The sequence below is a fragment of the Bufo gargarizans genome, chromosome 6 (assembly GCF_014858855.1).
Source record: "Bufo gargarizans isolate SCDJY-AF-19 chromosome 6, ASM1485885v1, whole genome shotgun sequence".
Classification (NCBI taxonomy): Eukaryota; Metazoa; Chordata; class Amphibia; order Anura; family Bufonidae; genus Bufo; species Bufo gargarizans.
In genome coordinates, this window is record NC_058085.1 from 319,941,581 (window position 1) to 319,968,337 (window position 26,757).

Consider the following 26,757-nt stretch of genomic DNA (forward strand, 5'->3'; position numbering starts at 1 on the left):
TGACATCTACTACTACGGGGGGGGGGGCGCCACAAGGTTAGCTCGCACAGGGCGCCTGAACACCTAAGGCCGGCCCTGTGTACTACAGCCAGCAAACCTTCCTGGCTCAACTGGCCCAGCAGTGCCTTATGTGGTTGTAGAGGATGAGGGTTTTGCTCCTTCTAGCCACCTCATGAGGTTTGGATGCCAAGAGGCGCAATTTTAATTATCGCTTAAGTAGAGGCAGAAGGTTTGTGGAGTGCGCCTTTGGTATTTTTTCTCATAAATAGCAGGTTTTCCTGTAGCCCATACATCTGGCCCCACAAAATGTCAATGTTGTGATCAAGGCGTGTGGAGTGCTTCACAACTACATACGCACCTATGAGTCGCCACCTGATGAAGACGCCTAAATTTACAGTCTGCCATCAGGAAGAGACACTTTATGACTTGGATGATCTGGATCTGCTAGACTGAGAGTGCGGGAATTATTTTCTAATTATTTTATGTCCCCTATCGGTTCATTCCCTTTTCAGCAGTAGTCCTCAACTCATTGAAGTTTGTGTTTGGCAGTATTTTTTTGCTAACCTGGATGGTTACTTTTTAGTTAGGGACTCGCAAGATAATGAGGACCCTTGACTAGGGTTGCGAGCTTACATATTTTGCTTACATATATTGTTTTAAACACAGTATGTGAAATATTTACTAATACCTCATTCATTACAAGTGTAAAAATGTATCCTCAAATGTATACATGTTTTCACATCATCATTAATACAGTTTACAGTTTTAGCCTCATTCTCATATAATAAAAAAATATAATTGCATGTGTCATGGCATTTACACTTCAACTGTCATGTTTTGACTATCGTGTGCTTAAAGGACATTATCTTATTTTTAACATGTAATGTATATATGTATAATAAAGGTATTTATTTAAAAAGCAGTTTGTCATTTTTGGCATATTGGTGAAAAGCACACTAATATTATTAAGGTGTGTAATTGATAGAGAGTCAAAGTGAAAATTTCATTGTATTTGGGTCATATTAATGTTTACTAAAAGTGTACAATTATTAATGTCGTGTATGTGTTGGTGTGACATAAAGATCTTGATGCACTGTATATAATAAAGGGAACTAACAATTAAAAAAATGGAAAACAAAACTATGTTTATTAATAGTCAACTTGACTAAAATCTTTTTTTTTTTAGGGAAGAACATAAAATCAAATCACTAAAACATAAAAAAAATTATAAATTAACATAACGCCCAGATGGCGAGAGGGGGCCCTGATACTGAGGCCCAGGGTAGGGTGTTTGGGACTGTTGGGAGGGGGGCCCAGAATACTGGGATGGCCCAACTTGCAAGGAGGAGGGGACATGCTGGCCATACGTAGATTGCCCCTGATGCTGTGGCCCATAAATAAAATAAAGGGATAAAAATCCCTTTGAGGAGGGAATTGTGGGTGACCCTGTGAGCCCTGTGAAAGTGGCATTGGGTGGGGGCCAAACATGTGCCCATGGAGGCTCAAGTTTTCCAGGGCGGAAAACATTTCTGTAGGGTCGTGGGGGGAGTGGCTGCCTCCAGAACGATTTTGAGAGCCCGTCTGGTTCTCATTAATCGTTCTGGAGGCAGCTGGCGCATATAATGGGCCAGACCCCAGCCAAATAGATCGTGATGATCCCCCTGCAAAGCTCAAGATAAATATTTAAGAACCTGCGTGTTCACATGAGTCTCGGCAGGAGGCACTGGCAGTCGTCTGGGCTGGATGGGTCTGCCGTGCTGGCTCCTGCCACACTCTCCATCTGCACGGCCCTAGTAATAGTGTCTTCTTCGCAGGCGCTTGATAGCTGCGGAACCAACTCTTCCCCTTCCTCCTCTAGGTTGTCCTCCGTTCTACAAAAAATATAACAAACATACTACATAACAATATGAACACTATTTAGGATTCAAAATATTCATTTCACATATTCCTGTCATGAGCAAAATAAATTTGTCACATAGTACTACATGACCTAAACTAGATATGACATATGTGGTCATTTAGCTACATTGGGTAAATTATAAGTGTCATAGGTGGCCATACCAACAATTCCTATTCCACTTGTCGTGTTGTTCACCTACTTTTGCTAAAGGAAGGAGGAACGGAAATGGTTGCTATGGGCAACTATTACATTTCACATTTAACAATTGTTTCCAATCACAGTACCTAACTGGTCTACATACAGTGTATATTGCTTAACATGTAGTGGTCAGTGTGTAGAATGTTCTTACGGATGCAGCTCCATGACGTCACAGAGGAACATCAGCTGCTCCTTGAATATATAGGGCCTTTTCTTGGGTGGCCCGGAACCACTCCGCCCATGATGCTTCATTTCTATTCTGAATTGGTCCTGGCAGCTCCGCCAACAATTCTTGACCTCTTCAACTTGTAATAAAAAGACATGAAAGAAAAATGTAGGCAAATATACAATTCTACAGAGGATAACATATGACTGGCCTATATACTAGGGAGGATAATTGTAACGGATCTCCTGGCACCCTGACCGGGTACCTCCGTCGATGGGTGCTCCTAGTGCTTCCCAAGGACTCCAAGCACTCCACTTGACACCGTAAGCACTACAGACCCCACGAACCGCCGAAGCTTGGTTGAGGTCTCACCGTCTCCTACCCACCCTGGACCTACGACAAGGCTCCAGGCTCCAGTGGGTGAACCTCTCCTAAATCCAGAGAGCAGGAACAGCTCTTACAAGAGCTAGTAGTTATAGCCAGGGGAGTATACAGCGTATAGCAATCCCCATACACATGAGTTGAGGCTCTATGTTGAATGTAAACCAGGAACTCTTTATTGAACACACAGCATTGACTTATTTACACATGACATACTGAGGACATGACATAGCAGCCAATCCTGTACAGTTTAAACACAAAACTAACCCTATTCAACAAACACAATGGCATTGTCTGTGACGCAATTAACAAATACACTGGCATTGTCTTTGACGCAATCAACAATGAACATGCAAACAGATATCTTCACCCCCTCCATAATGAATGAATAGGAAGAGGAGACACATGTGATGGGATTATCTCCTGAGTGTATCATAGGAGTCGGCTGCTATTAATATCAACCATCTTAATCCCATCACTACCACAATCAGTGGGAGTCTCAGTGCAGAGTTAAGACTTTTTGTGTTGCTGAATCCACACCATGCCTTTTTATTGGGCAATAGGAAATATGTGGCATATAAATTACACACATAAATCAGGGTTCATAGTTCCTTGTAACCCCAAAAGGTCTGAGGGGGTCTCCATAGTTCTCGGTCCATAGTCTGTAGGAAGGAGGCTGGCCCTCCGGCTCCTCCAGCAGCCCCAGTAACGGTTCAGTCCGTCACAATAATGTATGACATGGCCTGTATACTAGGGAGGATAACGTATGACATGGCCTATATACTAGGGAGGATAACGAATGACATGTCCTATATACTAGGGAGGATAACGTATGTCATGGCCTACATACTAGGGAGGATAACATATGACATGGCCTACATACTAGGGAGGATAACATATGACATGTCCTATATACTAGGAAGGATAAGATATGACATGGCCTATATACAAGGGAAGATAACATATGACATGGCCTATATACTAGGGAGGATAATGTATGACATGGCCTATATACCTGGGAGGATAACGAAAGACATGGCCTATATACTAGAGAGGATAACATATGACATGGCCCATATACAAGGGAGGATAACATATGACATGTCCTATATACTAGGGAGGATAACATATGACATGGCCTATATACTATGGAGGATAACATATGACTGGCCTATATACTAGGGAGGATAGTGTATGACATGGCCTATATACTAGGGAGGATAACTTATGTCATAGCCTATATACTAGGGAGGATAATGTATGACATGGCCTATATACTAGGGAGGATAATGTATGACATGGCCTATATACCTGGGAGGATAACGTATGACTTGGCCTATATACTAGGGAGGATAACATATGACATGGCCTATATACTAGGGAGGATAACATATGACTAGGCCTATATAATAGGGAGGATAACATGACATGGCTTATATACTAGGGAGGATAACATATGGCATGACCTATATACTAAGGAGGATAACATATGACATGGCCTATATACTAGGGAGAATAACATATGAAATGGCCTATATACTAGGGAGGATAACATATGACATTGCCTATATACTAGGGAGGATAACGTATGACATGGCCTATATACTAGGGAGGATAACATATGACATGGCCTATATACTACATAGGATAACATATGACATGGTCTATATATTTGGGGGGATAACATATGAAATGGCCTATATACTAGGGAGGATAACGTATGACATGGCCTATATACTAGGGAGGACAACAAGGATCAAACATGTATACATTGTTTACTTAAATTCTTCCGACTTTGGCCTTGGGTTTTCTCCAGATGGTGGCAAATAGATCCTGGGTTACCTCCACCCAGGCCGCATCTTTCTTATAGCGGTCCTGGTACTCCCCAGAACGAATATCCCAGAGGCAGGGCCTGTACTGCATGAGGACAATGAGCCTCTCCACGTCCATCGCCCGTGGTGCCTTTGGCATTTTGGATTTTTTTGGTTCCGCAAGGGCTGTAAAATTGTGCAGCAAACTTCTGGCTCATGTGCTGCCTCAAGCCAGACGCAGAGAAACTCCTACTTGCTGTCTGATATCCCTTGAACGTTGCTAAGTTACTTGCATGAAAAACGCAACGCAGTGCATCCGGATTAAATGCGTTTTTCACACAGCCCCGTTCACTTCTATGGGGTCTGTGTTGCGTGAAAAATGCAGAATATAGAACATGCTGCGATTTTCGCGCAACGCACAAGTGATGCATGAAAAACATCGCTTATGTACACAGCCCCATAGAAATGAATGGGTCCGGATTCAGTGCAGGTGCAATGCGTTCACGTCACGTTCACGGAAAACTCGCTTATGTGAAAGGGGCCTTATTGTCCATTTTGTTTCCTTTGCTTTTTTCTATCACATTATACACTTCTCGTTTCCATGGTTACGACTAGGGATGAGCGAATCAACTTCGGATGTTTCATCTGAAGTCGATTTGCATAATACTTTGTTTGAATACTGTACGTAGCAAGCACTCCGTACAGTATTAGAATGTATTGGCTCAGATGAGCCAAAGTTATTACTTCGCATAGTCTCGCGAGACTTCGGGTAATAACTTCATAAATTAATTTCTACTGTAAAAAAACATTTCCCGAACTCGGGTTCGGTTCCAAGGTACTACTTGTCCAAGTCCTGGTGCATTGACATAAATTATATCACCTGCTCAATACTAAGGAAATCCTAACATGATCGGGCCCTGAGGATTTGAGTTGAGGAAAATTACCTTACATGACCAAGACATGTTGTTTGCATGTATTACCCATAGGCCATCCATACTATTTATGCTATAAGGCATAGGGAAGCTTGACAAAGCTTGAGTTGGCCTCGCATAACCCTATAGGCATTGTGTATGTATACAGGACCCCTTCCTCTCTATAGACCCCACAATGAAGCTAGAAGTGTGATCAGGTAAACAGGGGAAATAATGAACCCCATTACCACGCTTATTTAAAGGGCCGTTTCCATACAGTCACATGGTTACAGAAATATTCAAAAATTTGGAAACATTTTTCTTTCTGCAATTTTTCCGGTTGGATTTTTTCCCAGCTTATTAAATATTATTGAAATAACAGAAGGTAATTATGATGAGCTCTCGTAGTTTATAGCTGAAGGGGATGTGTGCAGCGATATCATTAGTGGTCACCTGACTCATTAACGTAATAAATTGTCTTACTGGATCCAGCAGGGCGTCACAATGGGAAGCGTAGCGCAGACTATATTTACCGGAGAACACAAAACACACACACAGCAGCCAGTGATGCTACAGAAACCCTTAATACTAATCATGACTGCTGAGATGATAAAAAGATGGCTGCCCAGTTATTAGAGGTTTAACAACATGATTCACCACCATCTTGGACTCTCTTGTCACTTTACGAGACCTCGCCTGAGCCCTTCAGGGCAGTAACTATACCTGACACCATTGTTAGTCATGTTAGTTTTTGTGGGCTGCTTTGTCTGTCACCCAAAAAGGTCTTCCTTCCTACACCCTCTTTCATCTCCCTGGCAGCCAACCAGAGTTGGAGAACCTTCCCATCCTTCTTAAAACATGATCTCTTTTTATCAGTGGCCAAAGATTATATGTTCATCAAAAATATAACCGACTGACCAGAGCAGGGAAGTAACTAAAGGCTCATGCATCGACTGTGATCAGTCTGGGAAACACAGTCTACATGTCAGCCGCATCACCCGGGCCAAACATGGCTCCACTGACCTGACTGTACTAGTATGGCCTGGACGCTCTGTTCCGTGGAACGCACACTCCCAGTATCCGTGTTTTGGGGTTCTGCAATTTGTGGACCACAAAACAGACAACAGTCGTGTGCATGAGCCCTAAGTCATCAGCATCAGATTGGTGGAGGTCCAACACCCGGGACCTCCACCGATCAGCTGTTTGCGAAGGCCCCTAGGCCAATGACATCATGACCTGACGAGGTGCACTCAGCCCCCACACATCAGATGCGGATGACCCATCCAGAAATGGATAACCCCTGTAAGGGGTCATGGCTTCATGATGCAAGATGGGCCATTTTGAGCTAAATAGCCAACCAAGTTGGCATAGAGTTAGAGTAAACCGTCTGTGCCCACAACACGTTAATCCTACAGCCTGAGCCCCTGGTGCAGGGCTAGACAGCCTTTCTAAGTTTACACCATTTATAGGATAAGTAAGTCCCCTACAGTTTATAAAGAAAAGCTCTGCAACTCAATTTTAATTTCTCACTTTTTCATTGACCTCTGCATGCGGCCATTGAATAGGAACATTCTCATTTACATCCAGATGAATACTTTCCACAATTGCGGTGTACAGTCTAGGTGATCTAAACTGCTTGGACTGAATACCTGCGCTAAAACATTGTAACAAATGATCAGCACAGGAGAGATTTTTGTGCTGCTTTTTTAGCTCACAGGGTATTGTCTAGACTGAATACAATTGTAACATACCCTCAGCCTCAGATACAAACCAAAATGCTCCCATTCACTGACAGCAAGCAAGGAGACCTAAACTAGGTGCAATCACAATAGAAAATATGGTCCGCGGTCTGTTAGAAAGTTGCAGAAGTTTTTAATATATATGTAGTGATTAACCTTCTTTGACAGGAGGGCCCCTTTAATTCTTTGCATCCCTCCTTTCATTCTCAGTATCCATCGACCCCCTGTATACATGAGGCAACCCTCCCCCGCCCTGTATATTGAATATCATTCCCGCTGTCTGTTCTTTTGCTGTAAGTTCTATTCAGTCTTATTGATGTTGACTATTAAGACACAAAGGAATTGCATTCCGGTCGTCTCCAGTCGTCATGCCCTGCTGGAGGTTGTAGTGTCACACGTCTGCCTTCAGCGCCTTGTGTATACTTAACACAAGGATACAAATAACTGTAGCAAATAATAGCGCTTGTCATCTTCTCTGAATTGACTCAATAACAGCCGGGCCGCCGTCACCCCCCTCCCATTTTATTTGCAGCGCTGCTGCTCGCGCTATTCCCTTCCATCTTGTTACTTTGTACAGATTGATTTCATTAATCACATGTGCCATTTACTTTGTCAATGTTTAATTGCTCTAATCGGCTAATTAAATGCTCGGCTGCAATCATAAAGCATTTCCACAATTATCTTTTGCTGTAGTTTTATTTCCAGAAGCAACACCATTCCCCCCGCTACGAGGACGCTGACAGCCCGCACGGAATTGGATGCGATCTCCTTGCAGTGAGGTTAATCCAATGCGATTGTTGCTGGGGCGTCCATTTTTTTAATGTTTTTTGAATAATTTCATAAATCTCACGTACACTTTGCATACATATTCCATGAGGATTTTGAAATCCTCAGCATGAGGCCTCGTCCACATTTCCTTGTCGGTGTCACGTCCATGAAAAAAAGCGTACGTGTTTTATCCGTGAAGGATCCTTGGTTAGTCCATTTTTACCATCCGTTTGTCGTCCGTAATTCATGGCCTTTGCTCAGCTGAAAATGAGTTTCCAAAGAATCTCCTATCAGTCTTCAGTAAAAACGGACGCAACACGGAAGCCATCCCATAGACTTCTATGGGTGTGCTTGGTCCGCATCACGGATCAAAGTCGTGCATGTCTCCGTGATTTTTTTTACCTGACCCGCGGTCAGTAATAAAATACTGAAATGTGAATAGACAAATTGAAATCAATGGGTACGTGTGCTGTCCGCAGAAGATGCATACAGCACACGTAAGTGAAAAACAGAAATGCGGACGAGGCCTAACAATTGTTTATGTTGATTTTTAGTGCAGATTTTACACTTTGCAATGCAAAGGGTGAGATTGGGGCAAATCCACCTCAAATTATTGTGCATGTTTGGTACGCAAAGAAATTGGCGCAAAAATCTGCATGGAAATTCTGTTTGAAAACCCACACCTGGGTGCAGGAAGGTTTAGGGATCGTTCACATGCGGCAGATTTTGTTGCAGAAAATTTCATTTATTTGAATGGAACTTGCAGAAATGTCTTTACCTCCCAAACAACCCCATTTAGATGAATGGAACAGATTTTCAGTTGTAAACATTTCAGCAACAAAATCTGCCTTGTGTGAATGCCCCCTAACAGGACCACCTACTTACTGTCTGCCATCTATAATGCTGGCAACTTCTTATATGGCGGAGCATGCTTCACTCACTCACTGCTTACCCACTCTAAAACTGTTCCCCTGGTTCCTTTTTTAAGCTTTAGGGCTTATGCACACAACCATGTTTTTTGTCCGCATTTTTTGCAAGTCGGATATCCGGACCTATTCACTTCAGTAGGGCCACAAAAGAGGCGGACAGCACTCCTGTGTGCTATCCCTTTTACAGACAAGGCTAGCTATAGATGGCAGGACGTTCCGTTCCACAAAATGTGGAACGCACACACCTGGTATCCGTGTTTTTCAAATCCACAATTTGCCGTCTGCATGAGGTTGTTCAGACAGAATGGTTATAAACTGCAAGAAACTAAACCACCAATGAGAAATAGAAGATTATTGGGTAGAACTAACCTAAGACTAATGGGAGGAGCCTCAATAAAGGGGTGGAGCTTATATTTATAATTTTATAAAACATATTTTAGGTCGAGAGGCTGTTGGGTGGAGTAAACACTTGCTGGATCCATCCTTTTGAAATATTAAAACAGGGCATGGATGCAACCTTGCCATAATCAGGGGTGGATTTGGGGTGTGTGGTCAGGCTATTCAGGGGTGGGCCTTAACACTGAAAAAAAAAAAGAAGTGTGTAATACCCTTTTCCACCTGAGGAGGGGTATGTTATGTTAGGTTAGTGTTTACCAACCAAAGAAGAGCAAAATGACCCCATAACATAAACTGTCACCGCTTCCTCTTCCCCCATAATCTACAGTGTGGAAAAAAGCAGAGGCATGGGACTTCTATTTTCTCTCACATTTGCAGGCAGCACAGAGGAAGGCGCTTGCTTTACAATTTAACTACCCTGCGGTCTTCTTGTCGCTTTGCCAGTGGAAACCATGGCCTGATTTGTGCAAACCAAGTGACCTAAATAGACAGTAGTGCAGCAAAAATGCGGCGGAGCACACTTCCGTGTAGATGACCGCAGGTTAGGAGGACGGCGCTTGCCATCTGCATGCCAGGCGAATCAATAAGAGGAGAGGTGAACGGAAAGTGATACTTGAGGAGCCTCATGTTCAGAAGCTTTTGTGTTTCTCTGGGCTGCTGTGAATGGGAACGCGTGCAGCTGCAGCACAAAAAAAACAACTTTTCTAGACTTTGGCGTCGGCGCTCAACATGAGACAATGAAAGGCTAACTTCCTTTTGATCCAATAGGTCACTCCATCATCCCGCGCATTTTTTACTATTTCCTCTTGTTCTGACCTTTCCATTTTGGATGACACTGTCAGATTTCCAAAACGGTTCCCTGTGACAGGGGCTGAATAGTAATCAGGTTAACGCAAACACTTTATGCTGGTGTCGACTTTGTTAATGCTCGCGGGCGGCCCCGGATCTATTAAGTCTCAGCGCGATAACTTCATTGATACCAGTCTATGTCTCAGTTGGGAGGAGGCTGTGGAGAGAGAGGATTAAACAGGACGAGGGATAAATGGAAAAACAAAAAACTGCTCAGACTGTGTGCAGCAGCTGCCATTTTATGCTCAATGCACCATCACCAAGCCCATAGGGGTTTCATCCAGCTTTCCACACACCCTGCATGGCATACAAACGTGCATTGTATTATAGAGTTGTATTCCGTATTTATTCGCCTTCTCTGACTTGTTTTGGCTTTGTTCTGTTCTGACATTCTCTTCATGACCCGGGAAGTTCGCGATAAACAATGTGATCAGCCCTGTTCAGATAGGGGAGTGCATGAAATTAGAGTAACCATAGAAAAGTTGAATAGATGTACAGGCAGTGAATGCGGATCAATCAGGATTGGGGTGGAGGCACTTGGAGTTTTTCCATGGGGCACCTCAGGGACATATTTAGAGTTCCATATTGGTGAGTCAGACAAAAACTGTCGATACGCTTTTTGGGTATGACCACATAGCGCAGTCGTGTGACGCTTTCTGCGGCTGCGCTGCATTTAAGTACCGTGGCCATACGGGCCACAGCAAGCTCTAATTTAAAATAATGAGACCACACTGGTTAGTCAGCCTGTATTGTCATTAGCAGTGATGGTGAGTTCGCAGTGTTCACCAGCGAACACATGCGGGCTGCCATCTTTATTAAGGTAGACTCACCCGTCCGGCGATGCACAGGTAAGCCCTACCTGTGCCTGTGGCGGGAGCCGGTCTGAAATCAAATGCAGTCACCGGGAGCAGGCAGTTCCGAGAACAGCCGCCGGGGACCTTCATCCGGCTGTTCTCGGAACTGCCTGCTCCCGGTGACTGCATTTGATTTCAGACCGGCTCTCAGCACAGGCACAGGTAAGGGCTTACCTGTGCTTCGCCGGACGGGTGAGTCTACCCTAATAAACATGGCAGCCCGCATGTATTCGCTGGTGAACACTGCGAACTGACCATCACTGGTCATTAGCAACCTCCAGCACTCCAGCTGTTCTGAAACTACAAATCCCAGAATCCTCCTTTCAATTCTATGAGAGTTAGGCCTCATGCACACGACCGTTTCTTTTTAAGGTCCGCAAAAATGGGGTCCGTAGGTCCGTGATCCGTGACCGTTTTTTCGTCCGTGGGTCTTCCTTGTTTTTTGGAGGATCCACGGACATGAAAAATGAAAAAAAAATCTAAGTCAAGTTTGCCATTGAAATGATAGGAAAAAACGGACGCGGATGACAATCTTGTGTGCATCTGTGATTTTTCACGGACCCATTGACTTGAATGGGTCCGTGAACCGTTGTCCGTCAAAAAAATAGGACAGGTCATATTTTTTTGACGGACAGGATACACGGATCACGGTCTCGGCTGCAAAACGGTGCATTTTCCGATTTTTCCACGGACCCATTGAAAGTCAATGGGTCCGCGAAAAAAAAACGGAAAACGGCACAATGGCCACGGATGCACACAACGGTCGTGTGCATGAGGCCTTACAAAAACACCCGAGTAAGGGTACTTTCACACTAGTGTAAGGCCTCCTGCACACGACAGTATTTTTTAACGTCCCGCAAAACGTGGTTCCGTTGTACCGTGATCTGTGTCCGTTTTTTCTTCCGTGGGTCTTCCGTGATTTTTGGAGGATCCACGGACATGAAAAATGAAAAAAAAAATCTAAGTCAAGTTTGCCATTGAAATGATAGGAAAAAACGGACGTGGATCACGGACACGGATCATGGACGCGGATGACAATCTTGTGTGCATCCGTGATTTTCACGGACCCATTGACTTGAATGGGTCCGTGAACCATTGGCCGTGAAAAAAATAGGACAGGTCATATTTTTTTCATGGCCAGGAAACACGGATCACGGATGCGGCTGCCAAACGGTGCAGTTTCCGATTTTTTTCACGGACCCATTGAAAGTCAATGGGACCTCAGATACGTTAAATGGGACAACGGCCACGGGTGCACACAACGGTCGTGTGCAGGAGGCCTTAGAAGAATCCGGCAGGCAGTTCCGTTGCTGGAACTGTCTTCCGGATCCGGAAATCCGTATGCAAACGGATAGCATTAGTTCCGGATGCGGATACGTCTGACAAACACATTGAAATACCGGATCCGTCTGTCCGGTGTCATCCGGAAAAACGGATCCGGTATTTATTTTTTCCACATTTTTAAAGGTCTGCGCATGCACAGACTGAAAAACTGGATCCATCAATGTGGCAATTTCCTGAACACTTGGTACCGGTTACGGCATTAATACATTTCAATGGAAATTAATGCCGGATTCGGCAAGCTGGCAAGTGTTCCGGAATTTTGGCCGGAGAAAATACCGCAGCATGCTGCAGTATTTTCCCCGGCCAAATACCGTAAAAGGGACGGAACAGAAGACATCTTGATGCATACTGAACAGATTGCTTTCCACTCAGAATGCATTAGGACAAAACTGAAGCGTTTTTGTTAACGCTAGTGTGAAAGTAACCTTAGTGAGCATGCTGGCAGTTGTAGTTTCACAGCAGCTGGAGTGCCGAAGGTTGCTGATCCCTGATATAGACCGATTAATCAGCTTGGACACATAGCAAGGCGCCACACGACTATGCCGTGTGATCGTACCCTTAGACAGCCATTGGTCAAATGCTTAGTCAGCCTTAAATTGGAGGTACACTTTAAGACACTAGGGACGCTAGGAGGCTCATCACCGTCGCAGGCCTGTTATTGGCTGCCCCCAACTCCTTTATGAGGGGCCAGGCATTGGGGGGCATGTTTTACATGTTGGATAACATCTTAAATATGGGATAAGAACAGGCTGTGGTACTCGAACACAGCGCAGCTGTATCGCAAGCTCCACACGAATGTGAGATGGGGAAACAGCTCTCCTTGTCTGAACTCTGTTTGTGTAGATTAAATTAAATGATCTGGACTGACATTCTGCTGTTTGGCCACAAGATGCCGCTGTTTCCTAAACATAGCTACAGGCTGAATATACAGTCAGGTCCATAAATATTGGGACATCGCCACAATTCTAACATTTTTGGCTCTATACACCACCACAATGGATTTGAAATGAAACAAACAAGATGTGCTTTAACTGCAGACTTTCAGTTTTAATTGCAGTAGAGGCCTGGCAGAGCATCACCATGGATGAAACCCAGCGTCTGGTGATGTCTATGCGTTCCAGACTTCAGGCTGTAATTGACTGCAAACGATTTGCAACCAAGTATTAAAAAGTGAAAAAGTTTGATTTATGATTAGTATTATGTCCCATTACTTTTGGTCCCTTAACAAGTGGGGGCCACATATGCATGTTGTAATTCCTACACCGTTCACCTGATTTGGATGTAAATACCCTAAATTAAAGCTGACAGTCTGCAGTTAAAGCACATCTTGTTCGTTTCATTTCAAATCCATTGTGGTGGTGTATAGAGCCAAAAATGTTAGAATTGTGTTGATGTCCCAATATTTATGGACCTGACTGTATGTCCATATTAATGAGTGGTGGGGTTACACAGAGCCTGGAGAGAAAGAGAAAGGGAGCTGCCATCTTAGAGGGAGCCAAGACTGAGGAACTATGTCAGCATAGGATCTGACGGCATCCAGCTGTGGGGGCATACCTCAGTGACCAGAGCGGTAGCTAATTGAAGCTGATCGTGTCCAAGACCCTGATCCTGTCTAGGGGAACGATGATTGCTTTCAGGAAGGCTGATGAGAGCTGAGAAGCAAAGCGGCATACATTGCGGTATGGCATTCTTGTTGGAAAGGCATTTGTTCAATTCCGAGTCACCAGCAGGTGCAGAGCAGACCCGGGTCGGTAAGATCGTGCACGCACCTCACCACAGTGTTGGCGCCTAGAGACTGAGACCAGGTAGTTAGTTAGGGTCTCTGTTTGTGTAAGGCCACAAGTGTTGCTATTGTTCATTGCAAGGACTCCACAATTTAAAGTGACATTTCACATTGGAGAGCTGATAAACTTCCCACAAACTCAAGCCAGGCTGGCGTTTGGCTCAGGAGGAATTCTCAGCCACATGCTACAGGAGCAGTTTTGGGAGGGGAAATTCTGTAGAGCTTTGTAAGATTGTAAGCTGTTGTGCTGCACCGCAGGCTAGTCCGTACCACACACCCATACAGTTATTCTTTTTTTTTTAGGGTAATAACAGGTAACTTAAGGTGTGGCAGTTTAGTTGTGACCGCCAGTAAGTAAATTACCACGCTTTCCTCCTGCATCCATCGGAGGGCGCCGCTCGGTGCAGCAGGGTCTCAGCCTTCGGGCCGGGTGTATGTAAATTTATTGTATGTTCCCAGCATTTGTGGTTGTGTTCATTACCATGTTTAAGTAAAATTCTGTTTTGGCAAAAGCTGGTGGTGGAGTTGTTTTCCTCGTTCGTGACTTCGCTGTATCATGGGAGCCCACCCCGGTACACGGCTTACTCAAATGCAATGCGAATAGGCTCTTAAAACTAGAAAACTGGGGACATGCAGGAATCAGGTGCCGAACAACATTAATGGCTGCAGTTCTTCCTGACATTTTCCACATATGAAATCAAACAATAAGGAATGGAAAATTTTGTTTCTGTGTCCGGTACTTTTTTTGCGGATAGGATGAGGACCCATTCATTTCAATGGGTCCGCAAAATATGCAGACAGCACACCGTGTGCTATCCGCATCCGTATGTCCGTTCCATAGCTCCGCAAAAAAATATATAACATGTCCTATTCTTGTCCGTTTTGCGGACAAGGATAGGCATTGTTACAATTGATACTCAAAAAAAAAACGGATGCCATACGGACGCCATCCTTTTTTTTGCGTGCCGCAAAACACATACTGTCGTGTACATGCTGCCTGCAGTGTTTTGCTGTCTGCTTGACGAAACTGAGCCAAACGAATCCGTCCTGGCACACAATGTAAGTCAATGGGGACAGATCCGTTTTCACTGACACAATCTGGCACAATAGAAAACGGATCCGTCCTCCATTGACTTTCATTGGTGTTCAAGACGGATCCGTCTTGGCTATGTTAAAGATAATACAAATGGATTTATTCATAATGGATGCATGCGGTTGTATTATTGTAACGAATCCGTTTTTGTAGATCCATGACGGACCCGCCCAAAACACGAGTGTGAAAGCCTTACATATAAATGTAGTACATTACACTTTTCCATCCGAGTCCAGCAAAAAAATGTACAGTATATTTTTAATAAGTCATTTTTTTTTTTATAGTGCAACGCTATGGGGAATGTTGCCCCTGTATGGAATCCACTGGAGGCATCTGTTCTACGTATACGTCATGTGTATATGTTAAACACGGGACAGAAACCTGATGTGAACACAGCCTAATAACAGTTGCAGTGAAATTTTGGCACAAATTATGCCACAAAAGTGGCATACATCCAGAAAATATCAGCCACTTTAGAAGAGAAGGGCCAGGACACAAGATTTCTCGCCGCAAAGAAGCACTCTTTATCAAAAAAGGTCATTATGACATGTCAGATGGACAAATATTCGCCTACAACACCCAAAACGCAGAGAAGAACATGCAAGTCATGACCTGTCATACAGAGAAAAAGAATACTGCTTGGGACATATATACACTCCACACCTAAATATGCCTTGTGCACAGATCCCACACACACAACTCACCCACCTCCATATGCTCCTCTCACCTACCTATACTCCACACACTCAGGGCCGAACTGGCCCACCATCTGGTGGGCCCAAGCTCTGACGATAAAGCAATGGCCGGACTGAGGGGGGGCGGAGCCCCCTTTAGGGGAGGCCCCCATGACGGGGGTTTGAGTTAGTGAGCCGGGATTTAGCAGGCTAAGGGGGAGGGAGAGGGGGGGGGTTATAGGGAGGGAGAAGGGTCAGGATAGGGCAGTTTGAGTAAGGGGGGTGGAGTTAAGGGGTTAAATAGGCAGGGAGGAGGAGGCCAGGGCGCCATTTTAGGAAAAAAGAAAAGCTCCCTCCCACCCTTTTTGTTTTGTGGTTGGGGGAGGGGTTGAGTGGGGAGTGATCATGTCACGGCGGCTTGTGGCGGTGGGAGGGGGTCCTTGGAGTTGGTCACGGTAGAATCTGAGGACAATTGGGGGGCCCCACGGGTGGGGCTGGACTCCCTGGTGGACCGAGCAGTTGTGGTGAATCGAGGGGGGGGTCATTCGGTGTTGCCTTTGAGCTGGGTGTTACGGCTGGAGGTAAGAATGGCTCACCCTGGTTCGGAAGCTCGATGCTTTGGGGCTTCAAGGACCTCCCCTCATTGGGGATTATCAGTATTATGTTATGGTTATTTTATAATTGTTATTTAATAAACGGCTGCTGTGGGCATTACATTTCCAATTGGTGGTCCGAGTCTTATTGGGATCGGGGAATGGTGGCGAGGAGGTGTAATGGTGGGGAATGGGAATTCAAAGGAGTGTATTAAGGTAAGTGGAGGAAGCGAACGAGGCATAGCCAATACCCCCGTCATGGACCTATAATAAAACTGGGCGCATAAGGTCCTATATTCACAGAAGGTGGGCCCTCGGAATCATTCCTCTGTTGGGCCAAAGGGACTTCAGTCCGACTTTGCACACACTGACAGGTCCACACACCTACATACAGTTTCCACACAAAGTTTTTTTTACATATTTAGGCTCGCCATTGCTCACGAAAACTCCCCCATCTTATAAGCCGGCCCATTTTGTGATCTGGTTCTCTGTAGCCAGTTGGATGATCATAATATCTGTGTTGTGGCAGAGAGCAGTGGCAGAGCAGGCACAGGGCAGGAGAAGAGCGTGAGCGCTTCCCTGCACTCAAATAAAGCTTCTGATTGGTTAGTATAGGCATACCGCTCACCTTCTGTAAAGCCAAGGGAAGGATAATATCACATCATTATCATTTACTGTACCCTAAACCTACCCAGTGCTTATCTATTCATGTCCAATCCAGCTCAGTCTCCTTTGTGCCCCACACATCGTGAGAAAACTCCCTTAAAGGGGTTGTCCGGGTTCAGAGCTGAACCCATACATACCCATATTTTCACCCAGGCAGCCCCCCTGATGTTAGCATCGGAGCATCTCATGCTAGATCGCACAGGGCAAGGGCTCTTTTGTTTACGATAACACACTGCGCGACCCGAACTTGACCCCGAACCCAAACCCCATTTAAGTCAATGGGGACCTGAACTTCACTTTATTATTTTCCGTTATAACATGGTTATAACGGAAAATAATAGCATTCTTAAAACAGAATGCTAAATAAAATGTCTATTGAGGGGTTCAAAAAATAATAATAAACTCACCTCATCCACTTGATCGCACAGCCGATCCGTCCTGACTTACAATGTAAGTCACGTTTTTACTGACACAATATGGTGCAATTGAAAACGGATCCGCCTCCCATTGACTTTCAATGTAAGTCAAAACAGATCCGTTTGCATTATCATGCATTTCTTTTGTTTGTTCATGGTAATGCAAACAGATCCGTTCTGAACGGATAAGAGCGTTTGCATTATAGGTGCGGATCCGTCTGTGCAGATACCAGACGGATCCGCACTTGAACGCAGGTGTGAAAGTAGCCTAAATAAAATAGTCCGGCTAGTAGTTACCAGTAAACGGCAACAGTATACAAATGTACAATAACACGACACTGAAGGCCAGTGCAAGACCCGATATTACCTGCAACGCACTGACTGGTGTCGTCTCCTACAAGTGACCAAACCCGAACTTCAGTGAAAAAGTCTGGGTTCGGGTCCGGGTACCTGAACTCGCAAAGGTCGGTACGAACCCGAACTTTGCAGTTCGAGTTCGCTCAATTCTAGTTGTTACCCAACATCTCTTACCCATGGAGGAATGGAGGAAACCAAGACCACTCATATTCAGAAAAGAACATGAAAAGACATTTAGAACCAAATCTTGGATCATTTAAATAGTTTTCCAAGATTTTTATACTGATGACCTATCCTCAGGATAGTAGAAAAAACTAAATGAAAGCAGCACTAACGTACCGTTCAGACTTCCTTAGGAATGTCTCAGCCACGGATCCTTTACGGTTGCTCCACTGGCGTAGCTATAGGGGTCGCAGTGGTCGCAATTGCGACCGGGCCCCTAAGTCAGGGGGGCCCACGGGGCCCCCACAAGGCAGGAGAGCCACAGTAAAGCGGGCGGCGCAGCCCGCAGCTAAGTTGATAACAAAAATCACAGGGGGCGGAGAGCGGAGGCTGAGAGGCGAGCCCTGCGTGCACTGTGCAGGGCAGGCGAAATGAGGAGGGGGAGCGGCTTTAGTTCAGGCAGAGGAAGCTGCGTGCTGACCGCCGGTTTGTTTGCGAACTTGCGACGTCTGCGAGTGACTCCTGCGACTCTGCGAGACACTGTCGATACTGTGGTGAGCGCGCTCAGTGCGGTGCGGGTGGCGTAATAAACTGGACCAGGGTCCAGCCTCAGGTCCGGTCAAGTGAGTGAGTGACTGTCCCTGAGTCCCCTGACCCGCCTGGTGGCTGACCCAGAGCACCGATGAGATAGCGTTCACTGGCGACGTGATAAACTGCAAGTCAATACCCCCTTAGGAAATCTCTCATCAGATGTGAGAGCAGCAGCGATCGATCAGCCAGGATTAATGTGCACAGTGGCAGCCCCCCCTTAGGCAAGTGTCAAACTGCCCCCCCCCCCCCCCTTAGGCAAGTGACAAACTGCCCCCCCCCCCCCCTCAGTCTTAGGCTACATGCACACGACTGTATGTGTTTTGCGGTCCGCAAAAAAAATGGATGACGTCCCGTATGGCATCCGTTTTTTTTTCGCGGATCCTTTTTTGGACGGATCCATTGCAATAATGCCTATCCTTGTCCGCAAACTAGAAAAAAAATAGGACATGCACAATTTTTTTTGCAGAGCAACGGAACGGACATACTGATGCGGACAGCACACGCTGTGGTGTCCGCGTTTTTTGCGGACCCATTGAAAGCAAATGTAATGCCAAATTGTAGTTACTCTATGTGATGCCGGACCCATTCATTTCAATGGAGCCACAAAAGATGCGGACAGCAGTTTGTCGCTTGCCTAAGGGGGGGCCTCCCACTGTGCACATTAATCCTGGCTGATCGATCGCTGCTGCTCTCACATCTGATGAGAGATTTCCTAAGGGGGTATTGACTGGCATTAGGGACGGGCTGGTGGATGAGGGCAGCCATCCGGCCCTGCCTATGGATCACTCAGTGTGCACTTAGTTATGCCCAGGCCCCATGCCAGGGGGTCCCTGATGTAGTAACTGACCAATAACATGGAGATCCCAGTGCCAGCTGCCTTGCTGGTGGACGATTCGCATATACTTCTGCTGTGGGCAGATTGGGCATGGTGGGCGTGCAGGGGTCTGGTGGTGTTAGGAAACGGTATTGAGGGTAGGGGGGGCCCAAATTGAACTCTTGCACCAGGGCCCATGTGCCTATAGCTACGCCCCTGGGTTGCTCCATAGATAATCCAAATACAATCGATGGCAGTATGTCCTTCAAGGTTTGTTTTATTCAAATCGAGTCCATAAATATGTACACAAAGTGCCAAAGATCGTGCAACGCTTCTACTACATCATTGTCATGCTTGAGAATGACAGGGGCAGGGCAAGCATTGGCATCTGCCCCTCATGGTGTCATGGTATGTTCTTATATGGTCCCCCCCCCCCCCCCTTCTCTTTTGTGTTTTCTCTATTCTCCTCAGATGCTCAAGTTAGCCGGTGACAGTGTTTTGATTGGCCAAGATGGTTGCTGACCGGTTGCTGGGTATTCAAGGACAGTGTGTTAATTGGCCAAAAATGGTTGCTGACCAGTTGCTGGGCATTGTGCTAATTTTAACCTTTGATGTGGATTGGACAAGGGCCATTTGTGGCCGGAATTTGGGGTATTTATGGAGGTCACTCGCCATGAGCAGCGCGGTCATCGCCTGAAGATTCAAGCAAGAAATTGTTCGCGCTCTGGACTTTAATGAACATATGTGGGAATTTTAAGGAGTTAATGATTTATGGATTTTTTTGGTCATATTTATGGTTACCCCCCCCTTTAATAAAGACAGCGGCCATTTTAATCCATATTGGTACTATGTCTTTTTTTATATATTTATGAACGTTAAGTTGTTGAATATGACACCAAGACTATGATGTAGTCGAAACGTTGCATGATCTTTGGCATATTTATGGACTTGATTTGTACAAAAAATCCTTGAATGACATGCTGCCGTGGATTGTATTTGGACTATCCTTAGCATGAGTCATTAGTATCTGGTCGGTGGGGGTCTGACACACGGTGCCCCCGCCAATCAGCTGTGAGTGCCGCCGCCTTCTTGCAGCTTACCGAGCACAGTGCCGTACTATAGCAGCTGTACTTGGTAACACAGCTCAGCCCCTTTGACCTGAATGGGGCTGAGCTGCTCCTAGGCCAGTGATGGTGAACCTCTTAGAGACTGAGTGCCCAAACTGCAACCCAAAACCCACTTATTTATCGCAAAGTGCCAACACAGCAATTTAACCTAAACACCAATATCATATCTCTTCCATGTACTTTATAATTTAGCTTATAAAAACCTGCCTACATTCAGTGTGCTGCCTGTGCTGTTCATAGCATGTCCTGCACTGATGAATGGCAGGAAAAGTCTAAGGCATATTGGTACACCATAGACTTTCTCCAGGGTGCGGGTGGCCACAGAGAGGGCTCTGAGTGCCACCTCTGGCACCTGTGCCATAGGTTCGCCATCACTGTCCTAGGCCATGTGACATGAACGTGTTGTCACTGGCCTAGGAAAAGCAGAGAGAAGGCCGTGTCGCTTATAGGGGCACCAGTGCCATCTCAAAAAGCTGATTAGCGGGGGTCCTGGATGTTGGACCCCCACTGATCAGATACTGTGGATAGGTCATTAGTATAAAAATCTCAGAAAACCCCCTTAAAGCCTCTTGCAGACGAGCGTGTGTCATGCTGCGAGTCCACAGTGCAGCTCCCGGCCTGACCTTCCAGCACTGACGAGGTTACATAGCATTATCTTGATTTATGATGCTATGTAACCCTAAGGCTGGGTTCACACCTAAGCGTTTTACAGCGCGTTCCTACGCGCTGTAAAACGCTCAACAGGAGAAACCAATGCTTCCCTATCGGCATGGTTCTCACCTGGGCGTTTTACAGCGCGTACGATCGCGCTGTAAAACGCCCGACGCCCCAAGAAGTACATGAGTTTCTTTGGGGCGTCTCATCGCGCGTTCCCGTACATAGACTTTTGGGAACGCGCGACAATGGGCATTCGCTTGTCTCTGTATGCGCGATTGCAAACGCCGGTACAATCGCGCATACAGAGAGCTCCTTTCAGAACGCTCAGGTCTGAACCCACCGTTACAGTTCTGGAATTGTAAGGGTTACATAGCCCCCCCCCCTCCCCGATCAGTGCTGGGAGGCCAGGCCGGGAGCTGCGCTGTGGAATCGCAGCATATCACACGCTCGTCTGCAAGGGGTTTAAGGGTACAGCTATATGGCGTTAAAGCGTGAGTCACACATTTGCTGCTATTGCAACCCCAGAATCACAAAAAGATCCAACACTGCTGGATTTTTTTGTGATTCACGGGTTGCAGTTGCGGTTGCAGCGCTCGTGTGACTCGCACTGTGATCTCATGCATTTCTGTAGGATCACCGCTACACTATAATGCTCCTGCGATCCAGGCCACGACAACTGTCTCACACTCCCTTTTATGTAAATCTGTACAAGCCCCGCCTCTTTGTGATACCATTTGCCCGACAGTCTTGTCATTTGAATCCTTTTTATTTTAATTTACAAAAATGGATACTGTGCCTTAAAGTTAATTTGCAAACTACAAATATATTTCACTTCACAGCAAGGAAAAGAAACTAGACAGAATTCATAAAAAAAAGCAAAAAAAAAAGTCATAAAAGACAAAAAAAGATAAAAAAAAAGGCAGAATGAAGCGGTTGGCTTTCCATGTCATTGTGCCTTTAAGTCTCGCACCTCTGTTGTAATTTCTCATTTTCCTTCTGCGACCTAGGGCTACATGCACACGAATGTTGTTTGTTTCCGTGTCCGTTCCGTTTCTTTTTTGAGGATAGGATGCGGACCCATTCATTTTAATGGGTCCGCAAAAAATGCGGACAGCACACCGTGTGCTGTCCGCATCAGTATGTCTGTTCCGTAGCCCCACCAAAAAAAATACAACATGTCCTATTCTTGTCAGTTTTAGGCATTGTTACAATGGATCCGCAAAAATAAACCGGATGGCATACCGTCATGTGCATGTAGTCTAAGGCTAGGTCTACACGACGACATTTGTCGCGCGACATTTTGTTGCACCAATGTCGCGCGACAATTTTTATAATGGCAGTCTATGGTGTCGCACTGCAACATGCGACATGCTGCGACTGCGACGCGACAGTCGCAGAAAATCCATTCAAGATGGATTTTTCTGCGACTGTCGCGTCGCAGTCGCAACATGTCGCATGTTGCAGTGCGACACCATAGACTGCCATTATAAAAATTGTTGCGCGACATTAGTGCAACAAAATGTCGCGCGACAACTGTTGCGCCCTATCTGTCGCGCGACTTTTTGTCGCGCAACAAATGTCGTCGTGTAGACCTAGCCTTAATCAAATGGCACGGTTAAGATGCAGGCATTGGGGGAGGGGGAGTACTTAGTTTATTAAAAGATGTTTATTTTTTTCAAGTAACAATTCACCAGATTTGACTTTTCAATGGACTATAAATAGGAAAGTTGGAAAATTATTTTAATTTTTATTTCATTTTCATGTTTTTTTCATTTTTTTATTATTAAAATAGTTATTTTTTTATTTCTTTTTTATTAATGGACTGTCTAACTTCTCACCTTTTTCTCCTCAGCAACAACAAGCAACATTAGTGTTCATGGTAAGGAGATTATATATATAGATAGATAGATAGATAGATAGATATAAAAAGTTGCAAACTATTACCTTGAACCCATCATCTTATCTGTTATCCAATTTGGACAAAAGACACAGCAAGTACCCTCACTGCAGCAAAATCCTTGAAACAGAAGTGCTAATCAGTAAGGCACAAGGCTGAATACTCCTGCAGCGTTAGGCTGGCATAGAAAATTTGCTGTCTGTCTACAGCTATGAGGTAACGTCTGGATTTTCTGCCAAGCTGCCACAGACACTCCCTGGAACAACATTTCTTAAGAAAAAAAAAAAGAAAAAAAGAGAAATAAATAAATAAGAAAAAAGTTAGTCAAGAAATGATCTTCCAGACGCTTCTTTTCCGCTCCCCCTTCCCCTCCTGTGGACAATGCCCTCCCCGACTCCCATCAGTTTATAAGTAAAAGCTGTGTGCAATGCAGTAGATCCGGGAGACGGGCTCATATTTTGGGTTATTTAGTTGTCTCTTAAAAAAAATCATCTGCAAAAAAAAAATCTGGAATTCACTGCGGCCGCTGGAGGAAAATCACCTCTGTGCAAAAAAAAAAAAAAAAAGCTTTTGCTTTCAGTCTTCTAATTTTAGGCATAAAACTCAAACGCCTGCAAATAATCTGCTTACAAGTCGGGTTTCTATGGGACTGCGGGAAAAAGAAGGAGCCCACAGATTAGTATTTTGGGGCAAATGACTGCAGTGGTGTAGATAGATAGATATGATATATATTGTACATAGAAATGGATGGATAAATGCATAGATAGATACAGATAGATATGAAATATATAAATATAGGCAAGATAGATATGAGATATATAGATAAATATGAGATAAACATTATAGATGAAGCTGCTTGGGGTCCTGAGGTTAGCATTCTTGCTCTCTTTCTCACATGTATGGTACTGCTTTCTGTTTTCTAGATAGATAGATATAGACAGACAGATATAGATAGATAAAAGATAGATAGATAACAGATATAAACAGATTATATATATATATATATATATATATATATATATATATATATATATAGAGAGAGAGAGAGAGAGAGAGATAGATAGATAGATAGATAGATAGATAGATAGATAGATAATAGATAGATAGATAGATAGATAGACAGACAGATATAGATAGATAAAAAGATAGATAACAGATATAAACAGATAGATATTTATAGATAGATAATAGATTATAGATAGATAGATAGATAGATAGATAGATAGATAGATAGATATGAGGTATGTGGAGTTATGTGATAGGTTTCTCCTAATGGAGTAAAAGAAAACACAAAATATAGCTCCATGTATCATGCACAATACAACATACAGCATCATGCACCAAGGACCATACAACATATATTTTTCTGCACCAAGCACAATACAGCTTATAGCACCATACTCAAAAAACAATGCAGCATTGAACGCCATGCACCAAGCACAATACAACAACATATAGGGCCATACTGCAAGGACAATACAACATATAGCGCTATAATCCAAAGACAGTACAACCCAGAGCCATGTACTGTACCAAAAGAACATATAGCACCATTTACCGAGTAGAAGACAGCATATAGCACCATGTATCGAGGACAATACAACATATAGCACCATGTATCGAGGACAATACAACATACAGCACCATGTACCAAGGACAATACAACACCATGTACCGAGGACAAGACAACATATAGCACCATACACAAAGGACAATACAACATACAGTGCCATGCAACAAGGACAATACAATCTATAGCGCTATGATCCAATGACAATACTACCCAGAGCCATGGACTGTACCAAGAGAAAATATAGCACCATTTGCAGAAGACAAGACTGCATAAAGCGCCATGTACCAAGGACAAGACAACATAGAGCACCATGCACCAAGGACAATACAGCATATATCACCATGTACCAAGGACAATACAACATATGGCACCATGCACCAAGGACAGTTCAACATATAGCGCCATGCACCAAGGACAGTACAACATATAGCGCCATGCAACTGAAGTGCCTTGAATCTTCATTTATCAGAGTAAAAGAGGGTGTGTTAGCATGTGAGCTTATATCAGTGAAGGTACCTCGCAGGATCCTGGAGAGTCATGTCTGATGTCTGTCTTTATACCTGGAGCGCAAACCAACTCTTCTTTCATTTTTTATAAATTAAGAAACACAGGGGCGATAATCATCGTGGGTCACACAGGGCTTTTTTTTTAAAATGACACTGCTCCCTGAAACCCTATGGGGGAGATTTATCAAACTGGTGTAAAGTAGAACTGGCTTAGTTGCCCATAGCAACCAATCAGATTCCACCTTTCATTTTCCAAACGACCTGTGAAAAATGAAAGGTGGAATCTGATTGTTCATCCCTAAGTACCTACTCATGGCCTTTTTAGGAAACTAAATACAATCTTGTCTTTTTTGTTTGGCAGTCAGGTGGAGTTATCCAGAACGTATGGCCCAGCTGTACATAATCTATTTCACTAGAAGATGGCTTGCAAGGATTTTATTGAGATATAGAGAGGTTTGTCCAAAGTGTAGACATACTGTAAAAGGGAACCTGTCACCAGTTTTATGGTGTCCTAACTAAGGGCAACATAAATACCGTAAGTGACTGATTCGCTTAGCAAAATGCTGGGTCACTTTCTTTAATTGACCCAATCAATCTGCCAACATCTTGTATTGAAAAGCTCCAGCTGATAATGAATATTCATGAGCTCCTGACTCTCCCCACTAACCTTCTGCTGAATGACAGTTATTTTCCATATTAATCAGCAGCAGGTGCGCAGGGGAGTGGCTATAGCTGTTAATTAAATATACGCTGGACTCAATGACATCACGCTGGACTCAAATCAGCTCATTAGCATGCGGCATGCGGCATCTTTGTGTGTATATTATGAGGTAACCATCTGTCACACCAGTAAGTGAATACATCTAAGGCACTTTTTAGTAGTTCATGAGTGTATATAATTAGTTAGATTATAATCAAATATCCACATGACAGGTTTTTAAGTATGTTCTACCATCTACTCTGGATTTGCCACAGCCTTCATTAAACTGGTACATGGATTGCAGGATAAAACTTACCAGGAAAGATGAAAGGACCTTAACATGTATAGCTTGGAAGAAAGATGAGACGGAGGGGATATGATAGAAACCTTTAAATACATAAAGGGAATCAACAAGTTAAAAGAGGAGAGAATACTTAAAAGGAGAAAAACTGCTACAAGAGGGCATAGTTTTAAATTAGAGGGGCAAAGGTTTAAAAGTAATGTCAGGAAGTATTACTTTACTGAGAGAGTAGTGGATGCATGGAATAGCCTTCCTGCAGAAGTGGTAGCTGCAAATACAGTGAAGGCGTTTAAGCATGCATGGGATAGGCAAAAGGCTATCCTTCATATAAGATAGGGCTAGGGGCTATTCATAGTATTCAGGATATTGGGCAGACTAGATGGGCCAAATGGTTCTTATCTGCCGACACATTTTATGTTTCTATGTTTCATTGACCTCATGGGAACGCCTATACCTCTAGACCCCAAAAAGTGCATCCAACATCTCTTTAGTATAGCACGTCTCTTCTCCTCAATCTCCACCTCTGTATAACACTACTGTAGTGCCCCGGAGCAGGGAGTACTTTGACATTTGGACATTTGACAACATCCTCTATGCAAAT

At 44.4% G+C, this 26,757-nt stretch overlaps 1 long non-coding RNA gene across 2 annotated transcripts; it reads right to left on the bottom strand.

The window, feature by feature from the left end:
- Positions 1-1,161: 1,161 nt before the first annotated feature.
- On the bottom strand, positions 1,162-26,226 carry LOC122941194. Of its 2 annotated transcripts, none has more exons than XR_006390423.1 (3): positions 26,172-26,226; positions 2,250-2,403; positions 1,162-1,871 (listed from the first exon to the last, which is right to left on the bottom strand). It is a non-coding gene; the product is annotated as an uncharacterized LOC122941194 (long non-coding RNA). The 2 variants fall into 2 exon arrangements; XR_006390422.1 differs by lacking the exon at positions 26,172-26,226 and adding an exon at positions 23,124-23,259.
- Between the last annotated feature and the right edge of the window lie 531 nt (positions 26,227-26,757).